Source organism: Lolium perenne, chromosome 4 (assembly GCF_019359855.2).
Source record: "Lolium perenne isolate Kyuss_39 chromosome 4, Kyuss_2.0, whole genome shotgun sequence".
NCBI classification, from domain to species: domain Eukaryota; kingdom Viridiplantae; phylum Streptophyta; class Magnoliopsida; order Poales; family Poaceae; genus Lolium; species Lolium perenne.
The window spans coordinates 184,130,807-184,152,104 of NC_067247.2; positions in this window are offsets into that span (position 1 = coordinate 184,130,807).

The window sequence follows — 21,298 nt, forward strand, 5'->3', positions numbered from 1 at the left end:
TGAGTTAAAGCAAAAGAGAGCACCAAAGAGAAAATTGAAAACACATTTAAGTCTAACCTACTTTCTATGCATAGGAATCTTGTACACAAATAAATTTACAAAGAATAAAGTGACAATCATGGGAAGATAAAACAAGAGTAACTTCAAAACTTTCAGCATATAGAGAGGTGTTTTAGTACCATGAAAACTTCTACAACCATATTTTACTCTCTCATAATAATTTTTAGTATTATCATGAATAAATTCAACAATATAACTATCACATAAAACATGATTTTCATGATCTACAAACATATAATTTTTATCAAGCTCAAAAATAGTGGAATTAAAACTTTCAAACCCACTTCTAACAATTTTATAACAAGATGACTGATCATTCTCAAGAGGTATGGGGATCCAAGATAACAAGACCCCTCCAATTTCATTTTCAATAGTAGTACAATTAATATTATCAACCAATATAGGACCATCATCTAGAGCTTTATCAAAAACATTTTCTAAGCAAAACTCTTTAGTACCATGCATTTCGAAGTTAGGCACAAATAAAGGATTATCATAAGATTTATCAAAATAGCATGGATTTTCATAGATAACTTGAGCATAATTATTATCACAAGTTTTACTCATAGCAGATATTTCAAGAGAATCCACAGGAGCATAACATTCATCCTCTTTTGGTAAGCATGGAGGAAAATCAAATAGTGCAAGAGATAAAGAGTTACTCTCATTAGAAGGTAGACATGGGTAGCTAATCCATTCTTCCTCCTTTAGTTTACCACTCTCCTTCTCTTTTTCATCTAGTGAGATTTCAGGTTCAACAATTTCTTCTTCCACAAGTTCCTAAAAATTATGGATACATTCTTGTGCATGACTGAGTGACATAGGCATCCCAAATGGGCCTGCCGAAGATAGTACCCGGGGTTTACTGAAGGCCCACTACCCGAAGAATAAGAAGATTCGGAAGCCCAAGATATTATTAAGGAAAGCTAGAGTTGTAATAGGAAGTGTTATTTGTAATCTTGCGGGATGAGTTAGAAACCTTCCCGGACTCTGTAACTTGTACGACACGAATCCCTCGGCTCCGCCTCCTATATAAGGGGGAGTCGAGGGACGCAGAGATCATCGAATCATTGTTTCTCAAACCCTAGTTTCATAATCGTCGAGTACTTTTCGGCTGAAACCTTCGAGATCTACTTGCCCTCTACTTCCAACTAAACCCTAGTCTACAACCCGTAGGCATTGACAAGTTAATACCTTGTCAATTGGCGCCGTCTGTGGGAACTAGAGGCGTCAAGGACACGATTTCGATGGCACGTTCAAGATCGTCGACTTCATCAACCGCAAGCAACGCAATGGATCGAGGTAAACAGATCGCAACTGGTCTTGTCGATTTTGTTCCTCACCCGCCCTCCCGTTTGGATGCATATGCGTATCTGGAGGAACCTATGGAGATGACGTTCGGAAGATTTCACTTTCGCGTCGAGAAAGAGGGATCGTATCGTGTCGAAATTCCGATTTCGTCGGGATCGTCGGCGGTCGATTCCGATTTTTCAAGCTATACATCGTCAACCGAATCAGGAGAGGAAGAAACTTCGTCGTCACGCTTCATCAGCACCAGGGTGAGAGAAAAACTTGCCAAGATCTTCAGCGACATGTCGTTTGAGTCATCTGCGGACTCCTATATAAGCGATGGCTCAGGCAGTGTCGACAGCTACGACTTCATCGACAAATCTACTACAGTGGGCAAGGTCTTCACCAATCTTCATGATGGTGTCACCAAACCCAACATAGATCTGAATACAAAGTATCATCAGATTTATGTCATCGGAGAGCCAAGTCATGATCAGGAAGAAACATCTGAGGCTTTCGACGATTTGGGAAATCCATACGTCGATCCCTCTGATTTGCGACGAGGCCTAGGCAATAAATATATCAGGCCACAGCCGCGAGACAGAGTACGACTTCCGCAAGCAGCATGGGACAGAGCCGCAAGAGCTATGGATGGATCAGAACCAATGGCTACCACAGCCACTCCGGAAGAATTACAAGCATATCAATATAGGCTTGCACGGGCTGCAAGAGAATTGGAAAAACAGGCAGCCGAGCTAAACAGAAGAAAGGAGGCAGCCTCTGCATCAAGTAGGCGAAGGGCAGAGCTGAGTCGACAATCTAGAACTTCGGGAGATAGCCACAGAGAAGCTCGGAACAGAGCAAGATCAAGGTTACAAAACGTACCTGAAGGAGAAAGAGAGCACTTGGTGCAAAACCTCGACATGTCTTTTATGTCGATAGACACGAGAGGGAACATCATACCCAAGACACCAGAAGCTGGGTATATGGCGACACAAGTTTTCATCCTTGCATCCAAACCACCCCCAGGAGATCCAAGGGAGGCACTGTACAACATGGCAATGGCAGGAGTTGGAGCCATGGGAACGGCGTTTGTGACAACACCTCCCGAAGGAACAACAAGGCAAAATAGTCCACGACCTGCGGCAGCAGCAGCGGCAGCTCCCGAAGGACCAAGTGGAGCAAGGGACACGGCAGCACAAGCAAGGGTCGACAGAGCGCGACAAAGCAGGAGGGAACATCGGCAGTCCCCAGAATTAAACGACGAGGATATGTGCGGCTTGCCGTGCTTCACGAGGAGAGTGCGAAAAACTCGAGTCCCTTCGGGATTCAAGTTACCCGATAACTTCAAAAAATTCGACGGCCTTCAAGATCCAGAGGATTGGCTAGTTGATTATCTCGAGACGGTGAAGCTCACAGGAGGAACCAGAGCAACAGCTATGCAAAGCATCCAGGTGCATTTGAGTGGAGCCGCACGATCTTGGATAAAGAAACTTCCTCCAGGATCCATCGACAGCTGGGAAAGCTTCGAGGACGTGTTCGTCAAGAATTTCTGGTCCACGTGCAAGAAACCTGCGTCGTTAGAGGAGTTGAGAGCGTGCCGACAAAAGCCAGACGAGCCAATGAGAAAATATATCCAAAGGTGGAACATCATCAAAAACTCGGCAGAAAATATATCTGACGAGAGAGCGATAGATGCGTTTGTCGCAGGGATCAGGCGTGGAGATTTTGTCGAGGATTTGGGGAGAACCAATCCAAAGACAGTATCTGCTTTAATGGAAATAGCAAACAGGTGGGCAGATGGAGAAGATGCTGTTCACAACAAACGACATAGGTCGCCAGAGGAAGATCGCGGTCGAAACTATCAACCAAGGCGACGATTTCCTCGGCAGTACCCGAGTTACGACGCTCCAGGTCAAATTTCGGCAGGCTTCCAAGCGAACACAGGAGGAAACAATAGAGATGATTACCAGAGAAGCAATGAGCAACGAGGCGACAATAGAGATGACTCTCAAAACAACAGGCAAAATAGTGGGCCAAGGTTCCAGAGGCCTTTCGTGTCTCCCGAAGAGATGATGAACGGGCCGTGTCAGATGCACTTTTTCCTCGACAGCAACGGAAAAAGACAGTCAGGACATCTGTAGAAAGATTGTCGCAATTTCCAGGCAATGTTAAGGTGGGCAGGGCATGCTAATGCTCAGGCAGCACAGAGAAATCCTCGAGAACCTAGGAGTGAGATTCACTTGCCACCCCCTCCCGCGATTACGGACGACAATCGACATCAGCTCAGAATAGCGGCAGCACCTCCACCACCGCCCTACGTTGATCCTAACTCTAACGGAGCGGTCTCGATGATTCAGAAGGGAAGGCCATCCAATAGAACTCAGAAAGTAATTTCGCGGCAAGTGTTCATGGAAGAAAAAATGCCTCCACCAACAGTTAAGTACCTTAATTGGTCAGGGCAAGATATTGGCTTCACCATAGCAGATCATCTATAGCAAGTTCCTCGACCAGGGCAGTCAGCACTTATCCTACCAGCAGTCATCGCAGGGTTCGACGTCTCTCGCGTGTTCATAGATGGCGGCAGCAGCTTAAACCTTATGTATGCAGATACACTAAGGAAGATGAATATATCCCTAGCAAACCTGAAACCAACGGACACGAGGTTCCATGGTATCACACCAGAGAAGACAAGTTATCCGCTGGGGAAGATCAACCTCGACGTTCAGTTTGGGACTCGGGAAAATTACAGAATCGAGAAGTTGGAGTTTGAAGTCGTAGATTTCCCGTCACAGTACCACGCTCTGTTGGGATGACCAACATATGCTAGATTTATGGAGGTACCACATTACACGTACCTGCTGTGGAGGATGCCTGGACCTAAGGGACCAATCACAGTCAAAGGAAGCTTTGCTTTAGCCGATAAATGTGACAAGGATTTTCATCGGATATCAGAAACTTTCGGGATGCAAGCTGAGTATTTGGCGTCAAGGAGTATGACTGACTACGACGTGCTGCCAGACGTTGGAAGGCCAAATAAAGAATCAACTTTCAATACCGAGAAAAATTCTAAGGAGGTGCAGATTCACCCGACAGACCCGAAAAAGACGACGTCCATCGCAAACGGCATGGACCTCGCACAGGAAAGCGCGCTCGTCGAGTTCCTCCGTGAGAACTGGAAAATCTTCGCATGGTGTCCAGCTGACATGCCAGGAGTACCCAGGGAACTTGCCGAGCACCACCTAAACTTGGATCCATTAGCGAGACCAATCAAACAACCCTTGCGACGTTTTTCGGAACCAAACCGCAAGGCTATGCTGTCAGAAATTGATCGACTAAGAGAAGCTGGTTTTATCAAGGAGCTGCATACAGAGGCCACATGGGTAGCTAATCCAGTGCTGGTGCCGAAGAAAAACACTAAGGTCCTTCGCATGTGCGTCGACTTTACGTGTCTCAATAAACATAGTCCAAAGGATCACTTTCCCCTCCCGAGGATCGATCAAATTATCAACTCCACGGCTGGATGTGAACGTATTTCCTTCCTGGACGCATATTCTGGTTATAACCAGATCAGATTAAAAGAAGAAGATGAAGTAAAAACAGCGTTCATCACACCTTACGGCGTGTTTTGCTACAGAACAATGCCCTTTGGTCTGAAAAACGCGGGAGCAACATATCAGAGGATGATGTAGAAGTGTTTGGCGACACAGATTAGAAAAAAACGTGCAAGTATACATCGACGATGTCGTCATAACGTCAAAAAAGGGGGCGACGCTGATCGAGGATCTCAAGGAAACCTTTGACAACCTCGACAAATTCTGCCTCAAGCTGAACCCGACGAAGTGCTCCTTCGGCGTCCCAGCAGGAGAACTTCTTGGTTTTCTAGTTTCAGCCAGAGGGATTGAAGCAAATCCCGACAAAATACAAGCTATCATAACAATGAGAAAGCCAACAAAGTTGAAAGAAATACAGCAACTAACTGGGCGAGTCGCAGCTTTGAGCAGATTCGTCGCCAGGCTGGGAGAAAAAGCGTTACCGTTTTACGCTCTGATAAAGTAAGGGGAGAAATTCCAGTGGAACGAAGAAGCCGATAGAGCTTTCGAGGATCTAAAACGCACAATCTCGACACCACCAATCTTGGTGGCGCCGAAGGAAAAGGAACCTCTCCTGCTGTACATTGCAGCCACACCCCAAGTGGTTAGCACGGTGCTAGTTGTCGAAAGAGAAGAAGAAGGAAAACTCCATGGAGTGCAAAGGCCGGTATATTTCATTAGTGAAGTCTTATCGCCTTCCAAACAGCGGTACCCGCAGTACCAGAAATTAGCATATGGAGTAATTGCAACGGCAAGAAAGTTGCGCCACTATTTTTCGGCACACCCGATAATAGTAGTCAATGAAGCACCTCTTTCAAATATACTGAATAATCCAGAAGCTACAGGGCGTGTCTCCCTTTGGGGAATAGAACTTTCCCCTCGGGACATCACGTATGTAAAAAGAAAGGCAATCAAATCGCAAGTTTTGCCAGATTTCATTGCAGAGTGGATGGAGCTGCAAAACACGGGACCCCCAGATTTGTCGAGAACTTGGACCATGAACTTTGATGGGTCCAAGAGAGTAGAAGGAGCTGGCGCAGGAGTGATACTTATATCACCTGAAGGCGACAAGTTAAAGTACGTCCTACGGATGACGTTCCCAAACGCATCCAACAATGAAGCAGAATATGAAGCCCTCATACACGGGATGAAGATGGCGAAAGCTTGCGGTGCAACTCGACTAAAAATCTTTGGCGACTCACAATTGGTGGCTCAGCAAGTTATGAACCAATGTGATGCAGTCAATGATAGCATGATAGCATACAAGGAGGTGTACAATGAGCTCGAGAAGCTGTTTGATGGATGCGAGGTAAATCACATCAGTAGATTGAGCAATGATGAAGCCGACGTTCTCGCAAACATCGGGTCGTAGTGCCGTCCAATCCCGCCAGGTGTATTTTGGGAAGAAATAGCGGAGAGATCCACGAAGCCGAAAAAGGTGCAGAAAAAAGCAAAGGAAGAAAAAACTTCGGCGCCCCTCAAAGAAACCATGGAGGACGAAGAGGACCAAGAGCTTGTGATGATGGTAGAAGTTCCTTGGATGCAAGCATACATATCATATATCCTCAGGAAAGAAATACCCGACGATCCAGTTGAGGCAAGGCGAGTTATTCGACGATCCAAAGCTTTCACAGTGGTCAAAGGGGAGTTATACAAGCGAAGTATTTCAGGCGTCTTGCAAAGGTGCGTCACACCCGAAGAAGGAAGAATAATTCTGAAGGATGTACACGAAGGAATATGTGGCCACCACGCAAGTAATCGAGCTATTGCAGCCAAGGTTTTTCGGGCAGGATTCTATTGGTTGACAGATGCCAAGGAAATAGTACGAACCTGCGACGCGTGCCAAAGATTTGCCGCAAAACCTCACTCTCCGGCGGCAGAATTGATGCCAATACCATTGTCGTGGCCCTTTGCCCAATGGGGACTTGATATGGTGGGCAAGTTGCACAAAGCTTTGCCAGGAGGATATGAGTACCTGTTGGTCGCTGTCGACAAATTCACCAAGTGGGTAGAAGCGAAGCCAATAAATTCACCAGATGCAGCGTCGGCAATAAAGTTTGTGAAAGGCCTCGTTTTTCGGTTTGGAGTGTCTCATAGCATTGTCACAGATAACGGTACAAACTTTACGTCCAAGGAATTCAAGGAGTACTGCACAGAAGTAGGCATTAAATTGCACTTTGCGTCAGTTGGGCACCCGCAAACCAATTGCCAAGTCGAGAAAGCCAATGGTATCATCTGCAACGGCATCAAAAAGCGCCTGCTGGGACCGCTTGAAAAAGCTCGACATACCTGGCCAGAGGAATTGCCAAGTGTTTTGTGGAGCATCCGAACAACACCAAATACGGCGATGCAAGAAACTCCGTTTTTGCTCGTCCACGGAGCCGAAGCAGTATTACCAATTGAAATAGAGCATGATTCTCCAAGAGTAACATAGTATGACGAAGAAACATCACGAAAAGCTCGGGAGGATGATATGGACGCACTCGATGAAGCTCGAGACGAAGTACTTTCACGAGTCACCAAGTACCAGCAGGACCTCAAAAACTACCACAGTCGACGGTTAAGGCCAAGATCTTTCCAGGTCGGAGATTTGGTCTTACGGTTAAATCAAAAAAGTACTGAAAAGCTCGGATCTCCATGGCTAGGCCCTTACGTCGTCACGGAATTCATCGACGGAGGAGCATACAGGATCAAGGACAAGAAGACGGGGGCTCCCGAGAAAAACCCCTGGAACGTGGCGCAGCTCAGGCGGTTCTACGCCTAGAGTCGAAATATAGTCCTCCTTTGTAAAAATACAATGTACTGAAACGCCCGCGAGTTTTCAGACGCACTCTTTTCCTTTTCGGGGCACCGAGTGGGGCCGAAAAGGTTTTTAATGAGGCGGGCTCGCGGTGCTACAATATAATAAAGATAGTGGAGATATACTTCTTATTCCTTGACACGCTCAGGGGCTCAACGCCTTCAAGTTACAAAATACATACAATATAGATAAACTAGACTTACCGAAATATTTCGCCTTGGTACAATAATACCTCGCCAAATATAAACATCGGAAGCTAACAATTATAAATATAGTATACTCGTCAAAATATTATTGCTTTGGTCTGAAAACCTCGCAAGAAAAATATAGAACTTCGACACCAAGACACTCGGGGGCTTGTAACCCATCGATGGAAAAATAAATATATCTTCTTACGACAAGAGGAAAATTTTTCGAGATAGCAAAACAATATAAACTCCAGCCAGAGGCTCGAAGGCTCCAACAATATAGGTCACTTTACAATATAAACAAATTTCTTCGGAACAAAAAGAGATCAAAACAATACATACATAATTTCTCGCAATATAGTATAGCTCAATCAAGGCCCAAGATACTATCTATGGATAAACCTCTGGTTGTTTTGTGTTCAGCATAGGTCCCCTTGACGAAGAATTCTGAATCCATCCGAAGAAGTTCGTCCATCATCGACTCGGCCACAGGAGTCACCATGTCATTGATTGTGTCAATATCATTTTTTCGCCGCGATTTTTTGGCCAAGCAATCAGCAACAATCTTCGTCAGGTCCAACTTGGGATGGCAAATGTTTATCATAATCATGGCGAACCTTGCTCCAGCAGTCAATTGAGCTCGCACAAAATTATGAATGCGAGGGGCATCTCTAAATTTCTCCAGTAGTCCAGGAAGAGTTTTTGGAGTTTCATCTCCAGGAAATAAAGTCTTGTAAACCAGGGTCAAGGTTCTTGTGCAAAAATTGAGAAATTCGCGCACCTGGCAAGCGCGATCTTGGAACCTAACAATTTGCTGGGTCCATTCAGGGGTGGCCCAAAACAGACAGCCATGGTTAAGAGAAAGATTGACGAGGAGATTTGTTCTTACATTCACTCTTTCATCTTCAGCGGCAGCGTCAAGAACAGAGCCTATTAAGCGACAAGGCAAGAAATTTAAGGGGAGGCACAGTAAAACAAGAAAGAAGCAGTATGAGGTTGGAAAAACATACCTAGCATATCCGTGCTAGCTTCAGACATTAGCTCGAGCATGCTATTTTCTCGAGCAGTGGCCTTTTCAGCTTCCGACACAGCAGCATCCTTGGCAGCTATGGCCTCTTTGGCTTGTTGGAGAGCAATTTTCTCTCTTTCAGATGCTTTTCGAGATTGTTCCATCATTGCCAGAGTTTGCTTTTTCATGGATGGAAGTTGTTGTCAAAGTTCTTGCAAATCTTGCGACAAATGTCTGCTTGCAGAACCTTCGATGAGGTTATTATCAACTAGCGTTTTCTTCGAGAAGGAAGAAGCAGGCGAAGTATCGGCAGAACAAGGGTCGGCGGAGTAATTATCGAATATTAACTGGAAAAGAAAGTCTCAGGATCAATGATAGTGCAAGATAGAATTTCATTGATCTTCAGGAAATTTACATGGATATTACAGAAGAAGGTTCTCCAATAGGACTACCAAGATAATTGTCGCCAAAGCTAATATGGCGACAATAACAAAAGAAACAGAGAAAGCAAAAGAAGAGGCATTCAACTAGACCTCCGGCCTTGATGAGCTAGGAGTTGCAGATGGCTTGATCCCAAGATAGGCCAGGATTTTCTTCGTGTTGGGCTTCGCCGCCTTGATCAACGACCGCCATTTTGTTTCTATCTGCTCGGTGTCGCCAACTTTCATCCAGTCAACAGTTTGTTGGCTGTCAGCGACCAAGGCAACAGTGCTCTCGATAGCAATCTTCATATTCTCCTGGCGCATCTTCAGTCCAAGATCCTCCGGTGGATTGAAGTCCTTGGCAAATGCAAGGAAAGTCTTGGGCTCCTCTTTCTTCGGGAAGAAGTAGGAGAACAGCCTTGATAATCCTGCGTCAGCATGCGCCATGCCCTCGCGAACCTCGATACCATGAAACTCCAGATAAGAGAGTGCGTCAAGGAGAGGATCATTGGCGGGATTTTCTAGATCAAATTCTTGGTTTGTTTTACCTGCCGCAGAAAAAATATGTTGGTCGACAACAAGCAAGGAAAAGCAAGCCTAAGAAAGATAGAAGGGATTGACAAAGTTACCAAGGAAGCGTCAATTCTGCGAGTTCAAGCGCTTAATGATCGCCTGTTCACGAGTAGCCTGTGCGGCCTTGTGCTCGTTTAAAGCAGTTTCGGCATCATCAAGCCTCTTTTGCAGATCGTCGACACCAGCAGCTTTTGCCTTGGCCTTCTCAGCCTCTGCTTTAGCTTGGCCAGCATCAAGTTCAGCTTTCTTGCGAGCCGTTTCACTTTGCTCCAGTTTCTGAGCAAGAGTGTCGACAAGCTTGTTGGCTTCTGCAAGTTTCTCTGCCAAAATAGTAAAGAATCGTTAAAATTGCGACAAAATAGGAGCAAGAAGCTATAAACAAGGGTCAGCAAAAAAGTTATTACCTTCAGTCTTGCTGGCATACTCACGGTACCCAATGAATTGGGCACCAATGCGAACAAGCTCTTTGATCATAGGCTGCCAAAGAAGAACAAAGAAAGAAAACGTCGGTATGGGAAAAATATGAAGGCATGAAAAAGCAAACAGAGGAAATATAGATAATGACAAGAAAACCAAGAACTTACATCATCCAAGAGAGAATTGGAGGAGCTACCCAATTGGAGGGTAGGCTCCGGGATTGTTTCAACCCTTGTTCTTTTTGGTGAAGGGACAAGAGGGCTTGAAGGAGGAGTGGTGGCGCCAACGTTTTGTTGAGGAGGCGAGGATTCTTCTCCTTCAACTGGCGTCTCCGAAACAATTAAAGTATGTGACGTGCTCGTTCGAGCAGCCACATCAAGAGTTGGTACTTCTTCCTCATCATCACTATGATTAAAAGTCGACAGCAGAAAAAACAAGATAGACAAAAAATTTCGAGTACAAAAATAAGGGGAAATAAAAGTGACTTACGAGCTGATGAGGGATTGAAGATATGGATCATAAGTTGCCTTCTGACGTGAAGGACCAACTTCTTCGGCTTTGGAGGTGCCGGAATCTTCGGCATCATTCCTTTTCCTCTTGTTCCTTGGAGAAACAGCAGGAGGAGGAGATCGTGCCGACGTAGTGGCTTCGGAGGCAGCCTCCTTTTCAGAAGATCCCGCAGATTTTAGAGAATCCACGGGTTCATTCACAAAGGAGGGGGCATCTTGGTTGTCATCAGTGACAACGGCCCTTTCCTCGACTTCTCCACCTTCAGGAAGAGGAGGAAGCGAGACAAGGTTTGGATGGTTCTGTAAAAAAAAACAGGAGAAGATATCAGAAGAGGAGTTACAAAAAAGATAGCAAAGCAATAACAAATCAATCGACAAAGGTTACCTTGGGAAGTGGATTGGCGGCGCTGAATGGTTTTACACGGCAAGAAGAAGGGACAAGATCTTTTTTGCTGAGAGACGAGATTTTTCGGACAAGCTTTTGTAAGTCCTTGACCTCTAAATCCGCTGACAACCGATCTGCGTCCTTATCGCCAGCATATTTCCAGAGAGGGTATTTGCGAGCCTGAAGCGGCTGCACTCTAGTCCTAAGAAAATATGCCATGATTTGGATACCTGACAACTCTTTGCCGCGAGTATTTTGCAACTCATGGATGCGAGTCATCAGGGCTTCTGTCGCTATTTTCTCTTCTTCGGTAGCCTCTGCGTCCCAGGAGCGGCGGCGAAGGATTTTCTCGGCACCATCGAAGGGAGGGATGTTGTCTTCAGCACATCCATGGTTTTCTTCCTGAATGTACAACCACTTCTTGCGCCACCCCTGGACTGAGTCAGGAAGTTTGACGTCGAAGTAATCGACGATGGGGCGAACGGAAATAACAACGCCGCCTATATTATAGGCGATGTTGGGAGAGCCATTACGGCGACAAAATAAAATGCGCTTCCATAGCGCCCAGTTAGGCTGGACACCAAGGAAGGCCTCGCAGAGGGTGATGAAAATGGAGATATGAAGGATGGAATTGGGCGTGAGGTGGTGAAGTTGCAGACCGTAAATAAAGAGCAGTCCGCAGAGAAAAGGATGAATGGGGGCGGAAAGATCGCGGATGAGGTGGTCGACAAAACTTACCCGATACCCCATTGGAGGGGTTGGGTAGCTTTCCTCGCTAGGGAAGCTCAGCGCGTTGGGCTTCTTGCTGATCCCCAGCTTCTTCAGCAGATTGATGTCCTGGGTGGAAATCTTGGACCTTTTCCACTCCGCGGTTCCCAGATCCACGGCGGCCATTGATGATTCCGGCGTGCTGTGCCTGGTGATGTCTACTGGAGCTTCTATTCTTGTAGACAATGTTGGGCCTCCAAGAGCAGAGGTTTGTAGAACAGCAGCAAGTTTCCCTTAAGTGGATCACCCAAGGTTTATCGATCTCAGGGAGGAAGAGGTCAAAGATATCCCTCTCAAGCAACCCTGCAACCACAAAGCAAGAAGTCTCTTGTGTCCCCAACACACCTAATACACTTGTCAGATGTATAGGTGCACTAGTTCGGCGAAGAGATAGTGAGATGCAAGTAATATGGATGAGTATGAGTGGTAATAGCAATCTGAATAAAATATGGCAGCGAGCAAACATGTAACAAAACAGTAAACAAACGGAGATTCGATGCTTGGAAGCAAGGCCTAGGGATCCTGCTTTCACTAGTGGACACTCTCAACAATGATCACATAATAGGACTACTCTACACCCTCTTGTTGGATGATGAACACCATTGTGTAGGATTACACGAACCCTCAATGCCGGAGTTAACAAGCTCCACAATATTAAATGTTCATATTTAAATAACCTTAGAGTGCAAGATAGATCAACACAACCAAACCAAGTACTAACATAGCATGCACACTTCTACCATCACACTATGAAAGGAGGAATAGGTCGCATCAATACCATCATAGTAATAGTTACACTAGTAGGAAAAGCCTCATCAGTGGCGCACGAAAATTCGATTCTGTGGCGCATGGAGGGTGCGCCACAGAAACGTCGCCACAAAAATAAGCTTTCTGTGGCGCACCTGGCCGTGCGCCACAGAATTAAGGTTTCTGTGGCGCACTTGTTGTTAGGTGCGCCACAGAAAAGGGTGCGCCACAGAATTGGTTCTATGTGCGCCACAGAATTTGCTTGTATTATACACAATTTTGTGCTGCCTGCTATACATATGCAGTTTATACACAGCAATACAGATACACAATACAGATACACAGGTTATATACAGCAACATTCAGATATAATATAAATATCATGTACATTGCACAGATATAACATAGACATCATCATCACATTACTTAGAGCCCGATCGAGATACATATATAGTGGCAAGTGTCAAATGTTTTGCATACAACTCTTAATTCATACAAAATTCACAATTTCGAGATACAAAGTAGTCTTCATCCGGTTCCTCCTTTGCTCCGTCATCTCTACCCACCAGGCTCGCTTGCATCGGGGTCCTTCATCCAGTTCCTACTATGATGAAAATGGAAGAAAGTGAGACCAACAAGTCCGATGCACAAGAGAAATGGAATAAATGCCTCATACATTGTTGGTCAACACAAATATTAACATTCAGAGACGGTGTAAGTGACCAAGTCCGATGCACAAGAGATTGATATTTGTGCTATCTTACCAGACTCACTTACGCCGCCCCCGAGTGTACGGTGACCAAACATTTTAATCATCGGCATTTTGAAAATCTCAAAGCAAATGGAATGACAAAATGGAATAAGTGCCTCATACATTGTTGGTCAACACAAATATTAACATTTAGGGATGGCGTCAGTGAGGCCAAGTCCGATGCACAAGAGATTGATATTTGTGCTATCTTACCAGGCTCACTTACGCCACCCCCAAGTGTACGGTGACCAAACATTTTAATCATCGGCATTTTGAAAATCTCAAAGCAAATGGAATGACAAAATGGAATAAGTGCCTCATACATTGTTGGTCAACACAAATATTAACATTTAGAGATGGCGTCAGTGAGGCCAAGTCCGATGCACAAGAGATTGATATTTGTGCTATCTTACCAGGCTCACTTACGCCACCCCCAAGTGTACGGTGACCAAACATTTTAATCATCGGCATTTTGAAAATCTCAAAGCAAATGGAATGACAAAAAGGAATAAGTGCCTCATACATTGTTGGTCAACACAAATATTAACATTTAGGGATGGTGTAAGCGAGGCCAGGTAGGATGCACAAGAGATTGATATTTGTGCTATCTTACCAGGCTCACTTACGCCACCCCCAAGTGTACGGTGACCAAACATTTTAATCATCGGCATTTTGAAAATCTCAAAGCAAATGGAATGACAAAATAGAATATGTGCCTCATACATTGTTGGTCAACACAAATACTATGGTCAGAAACCATAGTTGCAGTATACACCGCCGTATACTTTGCAGAAGGGCCCCCTTTCCCCGGTCGGCGTTCCGTCAACGGGTGCTTGACGACACAACAACGCCGATCTGCATCTCCGGCGCAGAACCACGCCAGTCCCTCGCTGTCCAGTGAACGAGTCCTTGATGCAAAGACCGTGCCGGCCTGCCCAGCATTATGCCGGGCCATGTTGCCGCGCTTCAAGCCGTGTGATCGACACGGCCTGAAGCGCGACAACAGGGGTCGGCATGATGCTAGGGAGGCTGGCACCGTCTTGGCATTAAGGACTCGTTCACGCATCGACGGCGAGAGAAGAAAAGTGGTGCCGCGCCGAGAGGCATGTCGGCTTAGTTGTCTCGTCAAGGACTCGTTCACGGAACGGTGGCCGTGGAAAGGGGGCTCGTCTACAAAGTATATTGCGGCGTATAGGTGACCAAACATTCTAATCATCGGCACTAAAATGGAAGAAAGAGCCAAGTGGTATCTCAACTAGATATCATATGCCTCATACTTTGTTGGTCGAAACAAATATGAACATCCCGGGATGGCGTTAGTGAGGCCAGGTAGGATGCACAAGAGATTGATATTTGTGCCATCACACCAGGCTCACTAGCGACACCCCGGAGTGTACAGTTGACCGAACATTCTAATCATCGGCACTAAAATGGAAGAAAGAGCCAAGTGGTATGAACTAAATGGAATGCCTCATACTTTGTTGGTCGAAACAAATATTAACATCCAGGGATGGAGTAAGTGAGGCCAGGTAGGATGCACAAGATATTGATATTTGTGCCATCACACCAAGCCTCACTTGCTCCACCCCCGAGTGTACGAGTGATCGACCAACCATCTAATCATCGACAAGTAAATCACTTGGGGTATGTTAAAATGTTTGTCTCCATATTTGGGAGACATTTTTAATATTGGAGTCTAGCTAATGGAAATCAAGAACTAGTCTTGATCTCCAAATGGTGATTAGAGGGAATTTATTCATCTTAAGCAACATTAGGGACAAATGGGATCATGCAAGGGACTTGGGTCATTTGGATCATAAGGCATCAATTAAGGAGGCAACCAGGGACAAAGGGAAACATTTGATGATCCATTATCATAGGCAACAAAGCAGCAACTTTTTCCCCTCTAATCTAGCTAGAGTCCTTAAAAGAAATCCATCATAAGCATGGTCAAATACACATATAAAGCATTTGGAGAGCAAACAAGCAGTAGCCATATCACTCAATCCAATAATATAGTAATTTGGATCATAAGGCATCAATTAAGGAGGCAACCAGGGACAAATTAAGGGAAACATTTGATGATCCAGTAAGTGCATGACACTTTGAGCTACCCAAGAATAAAGGCCAACAGTGGATAAACATCTGCTCAACCATTTCTTGCACTAGAGGAAAAGTAACCAACATTGAAACTTGAATAGTCAAGTGACACTACAAGGTCATTTGGATCATAAGGCATCAATTAAGGAGGCAACCAGGGACAAAGGGAAACATTTGATGATCCATTATCATAGGGACATAAGTCAAGATGCTCAAACACACATAGCATGCATGGAGCAGATGCTCCAAAGGGATTATTCATCACTTGGTATATAGACCAAGTGATGCTGGCAAAAGAGAGGCCAATCAAGAACCAAGAATCCAGTAAGTGATAGATATGCCTAAACAAGCAACAACACATAGCATATCCCAGCTAACCAGATGAGACAAGTCTTGGTAGCCAACTGAATCACCTAGCACCACCTAGCCTTTTAAAACCATCAGAAACAGTCCTTTTTCTTCAAAGGATACCACAGTGGCATTCATTTACATGATCCCCTACTGTGGATATCTCTATTTTCATCAAAGCCAACACAAGAAATAGAAATTTATCATTACTCAGTTGAGTTCAAAACAAAGCTAAGACATCACTGGCTGAGCTAAGACATCAAGCTTCTGGCCAGGGAGCATTCTTTATTTTTAGGGAACTATATGAACTATATGCACATGATCCAAGAAGCATCCCCACTAATCGAGAGCATTATAAGCATACCATAAGCTCACAAGAATCCATCAAGTAAATCATCGTGGGTCCAAAAAACTTGGGGTCCGTAAAACTAATCCCAACAGAGAATTACTTGGGGTCCAGTAAAACTAATCCCGTGCCAACCAAGAGCAACTATAAATATGTATGTATACAAGCCCACCAGTAGCATTTCATGCATTTAAATTCCTATGAACCAGTTAACCTCACTGAGCACAACAAGCATTTAAATGAACAGTAGCATCAAATTCCTATGAACCCATCAAGAAAATTGTTAACAGTTAACCTCACTGAGCACAACAAATGAACCAGTAGTAATAAGCCATCAAGATTAACAGTTAACCTCACTGAGCACATCAAATGAACCAGTGTAGCATCAAATGAACCAACCGAGCAGCAATGCATCACTAGCAGCAATGCATCCAGAGCCAACAAATGAACCAGTAGCATCAAGATTAACAGCTAAGCATCACTAGCAGCAATGCATCAAGATTAACAGCTAAGCCCACCAGTAGCATCAAGATTAACCAACCGAGCGAGCATTTCGTCGAGCACGTTGTGCTCGCGCGGGGGAGGAAGAGGGAGGGGAGGGGAGGGAGCTCACCGACGATTTGGAGAGTCGTGGAGGAGCTCACCGACGACAACGGCAGGGGTGGAGGTCGCGGCGGCTCCTCCACCTTGACGCGGTGGCGGCTCCTCCACCTTGACGCCGCGCCGGCCCCTCCTCCTCCACGCCGCAGCGGCTTGTGCTGCTGGTGGCGGGGATGGGTGGAGCGTGGCGGCATCCGGCCCTCGCGGAGGAAGGCGGCGGCGGCGGCGACAGCGACGGCAGCGCTCGCCATGGAAGGCGGCGGTGCGGGGAGAGAGGGGAGAGAGGGGAGAGGAACTGTCTGGCGAGGGAGGGGTACGGCCTTGATATAGACACGTTATTTCTGTGGCGCATCCAGACAAGTGCGCCACGTAAAACAAGATTTCGTGGCGCACCGAGGCCAGTGCGCCACAGAACACGTTATTTCTGTGGCGCACCAGGTGCAGTGCGCCGTAGAAAAGGTAAGACCAATGGTTGGGCGTGACAGGATGTGGGCCCCACCAAGTTTTTGTGGCGCAGCGTTTCGTAGTGCGCCACAAAATTAAGCTATTTCTGTGGCGCACCCAGTACGGTGCGCCACAAAACAATATTCTGTGGCGCATTTTTAGTGGTGCGCCACAAAACTAAGCTTTGCCTATAAGGGTTTTCCTACTAGTGTTAACTTCATAATCTACAAGAGATCACAATCATAGCATAAACCAAGTACTTCATGATGCACACACTGCCAACATTACATCATGGAGGAGGAATAGACTACTTTAATAACATCACTAGAGTAGCACATAGATGATATTCAACTAGATCACATAAAGAGAGAGATGAACCACATAGCTACAGTGGAGCCCTCAGCCCCGGGGGTGAATTACTCCCTCCTCATCATGGAGACAGCGATGGCTGTGAAGATGGCGGTGGAGACGGCGGTGGAGATGGCTCCGGGGGCAATTCCCCGTCCCGGCAGGGTGCCGGAACAGAGAGTTCTGTCCCCCGAATTGGACTTTCGCGATGGCGGCGGCTCTGGATGGTTTTCTCTGTTTTCGTCGAACTCCCCGATGTTTTTAGGTCAGGGACGATTATATAGGCGGAGAGTCGGAGTTGGAGGGGCCACAGGGTGCCCAGATGATAGGGGGCGCGCCCCCCCTTGGGCCGCGCCGCCCTGTGGGGTGGGGCCCCCTGGCACCCCTCTGGCCTTTCTCCGGTGCTCTGGAAGCTTCGCGTATTTCTAAGACTTTCGGTGTTGATTTCGTCCGATTCCGAAAATATTTCCTTACTAGGATTTCTGAAACCAAAAACAGCAGAAAATAGCAACTGGCCCTTCGGCATCTCGTCAATAGGTTAGTTCCGGAAAACGCATAATAATGACATAAAGTGTGAACAAAACATGTCGGTATTGTCATAAAACAAGCATGGAACATCAGAAATTATAGATACGTTGGAGACGTATCAGCATCCCCAAGCTTAGTTCCTACTCGTCCTCGAGTAGGTAAACGATAAAAGATAATTTCTGAGGTGACGTGCTACCAACATAATCTCAATCATACTATTGTAAAGCATATGAGATGAATGCAGCGATTCGAAACAATGTAAATGCAATGAGTAAACAATTGAATCATATAGCAAAGACTTTTCATGAGTAGTACTTTCAAGACAAGCATCAATAAGTCTTGCATAAGAGTTACTTATAAAGCAATAAATTCTTAGTAAAGGTATTGAAGCAACACAATGGAAGATTAAGTTTCAGCGGTTGCTTTCAACTTGTAACATGTATATCTCATGGATAGTTGTCAATGTAAAGTAATATAACAAGTGCAATATGCAAGTATGTAGGAATCAATGCACAGTTCACACAAGTGTTTGCTTCTTGAGATGGAGAGAAATAGGTGAACTGACTCAACATAAAAAGTAAAAGAAAGGTCCTTCAAAGAGGAAAGCATAGATTGCTATATTTGTGCTAGAGCTTTGATTTTGAAAACATAAAGAGAGCATAAAAATAAAGTTTTGAGAGGTGTATGTTGTTGTCAACGAATGGTAGCGGGTACTCTAACCCCCTTGCCAGACAAACCTTTAAAGAGCGGCTCCCATTTTATTTTATTTTTGGGTGGCACTCCTTCCAACCTTTCTTTCACAAACCATGGCTAACCGAATCCTCGGGTGCCTGCCAACAATCTCATACCATGAAGGAGTGCCTTTTTATTTTAGTTTTATTATGATGACACTCCTCCCAACCTTTGCTTACACAAGCATGGCTAACTGAATCCTTCGGGTGCCGTCCAACAATCACATACCATGGAGGAGTGTCTATTTTTGTTAATTAATTTGGGACTGGGAATCCCATTGCCAGCTCTTTTTGCAAAATTATTGGATAAGCGGATGAAGCCACTAGTCCATTGGTGAAAGTTGCCCAACAAGATTGAAAGATAAACACCACATACTTCCTCATGAGCTATAAAACATTGACACAAATCAGAGGTGATAAATTTTGAATTGTTTAAAGGTAGCACTCAAGCAATTTACTTTGGAATGGCGGAGAAATACCATGTAGTAGGTAGGTATGGTGGACACAAATGGCATAGTGTTTGGCTCAAGGATTTTGGATGCATGAGAAGTATTCCCTCTCGATACAAGGCTTAGGCTAGCAAGGTTGTTTGAAGCAAACACAAGCGTGAACTAGTACATCAAAACTTACATAAAAGACATATTACAAGCATTATAAGACTATACATCGTCTTCCTTGTTGTTTAAACACCTCACTAGAAAATATCTAGACTCTAGAGAAACCACTCATGCGGTCCAAATTTTAACAAGCTCTATGTATTTCTTCACTAATAGGTGCAAAGTATATGATGCAAGAGCTTAAACATGAGCACAACAATTGCCAAGTATCAAATTATCCAAGACATTCTACCAATTACTACATGTAGCATTTTCCGTTTCCAACCATATAATAATTAACGAAGCAGTTTCAACCTTCGCCATGAAAATTAAAAGCTAAGAACACATGTGTTCATACGAACCAGCGGAGCGTGTCTCTCTCCCACACAAGCATTTATTCAAACAAAAACAAAAACAAGAAACATACAGACGCTCCAAGTAAAGTACATAAGATGTGACCGAATAAAAATATAGTTTCAAGAGAAGGAACCTGATAATTTGTCGATGAAGAAGGGGATGCCTTGGGCATCCCCAAGCTTAGATGCTTGAGTCTTCTTGAAATATGCAGGGATGAACCACCGGGGAATCCCCAAGCTTAGACTTTTCACTCTTCTTGATCGTAGTATATCATCCTCCTCTCTTGACCCTTGAAAACTCCCTTCACACCGAACTCGAAACAAACTCATTAGAGGGTTAGTGCATAATCAAAAACTCACATGTTCAGAGGTGACACAATCATTCTTAACACTTCTGGACATTGCTCAAAGCTACTGGAAGTCAATGGAACAAAGAAATCCATCCCACATAGCAAAAGAAGCAATGCAAAATAAAAGGCAGAACCTGTCAAAACAGAACAGTTCGTAAAGACGAATTTTATTGAGGCACCAGACTTGCTCAAATGAAAATGCTCAAATTGAATGAAAGTTGCATACATATCTGAGGATCACTCACGTAAATTGGCATAATTTTCTGAGTTACCTACAGAGAATTTTGCCCAGATTCGTGACAGCAAAGAAATCTGTTTCTGCGCAGTAATCCAAATCTAGTATCAACCTTGCTATCAAAGACTTTACTTGGCACAAAAAAACACAAAACTAAGATAAGGATAGGTTGCTACAGTATTAAACAACTTCCAAGACACAAATTTAAAACAAAGTACTGTAGCAAAATAACACATGGGTTATCTCCCAAGAAGTTCTTTCTTTATAGCCATTAAGATGGGCTCAGCAGTTTTAATGATCCACTCGCAGGAAATAGTATTTGAAGCAAAAGGAGAGCTTCAAGAGGCAAATTCTAAACAAATTTAAGTCTAACATGCTTCCTATAAAGAGGAATCTTGTACACAAATGAATTCATGAAGAACAAAGTGACAAGTATAAGAGGATAAAACACGAGTAACTTCAAGATTCTCAACATAAAGAGGGGAAACTTAATATTATTAAGATGCATATAACCATATTTCCCTCTCTCATAACAACTTTCAGTAGCATCATTGATGAAATCCACAATATATCCATCACTTAAAACATTCTTATCATGGTTCATATGCATAGAAGTATTATTAAATTTGGCATAAGAAGAGTTATTCTCATTAATAGTAATTGGAGTAAGATTATTATCAAGAATTTGAACATGGTAAACAAGTTGCATATTAAGGGAATTGTTTTTGGTAATCCAATCATGACTATGACAAGTTTCATAAGGATAGTTAGAACCTATATCATAGCATTCTTTATAATAATCAT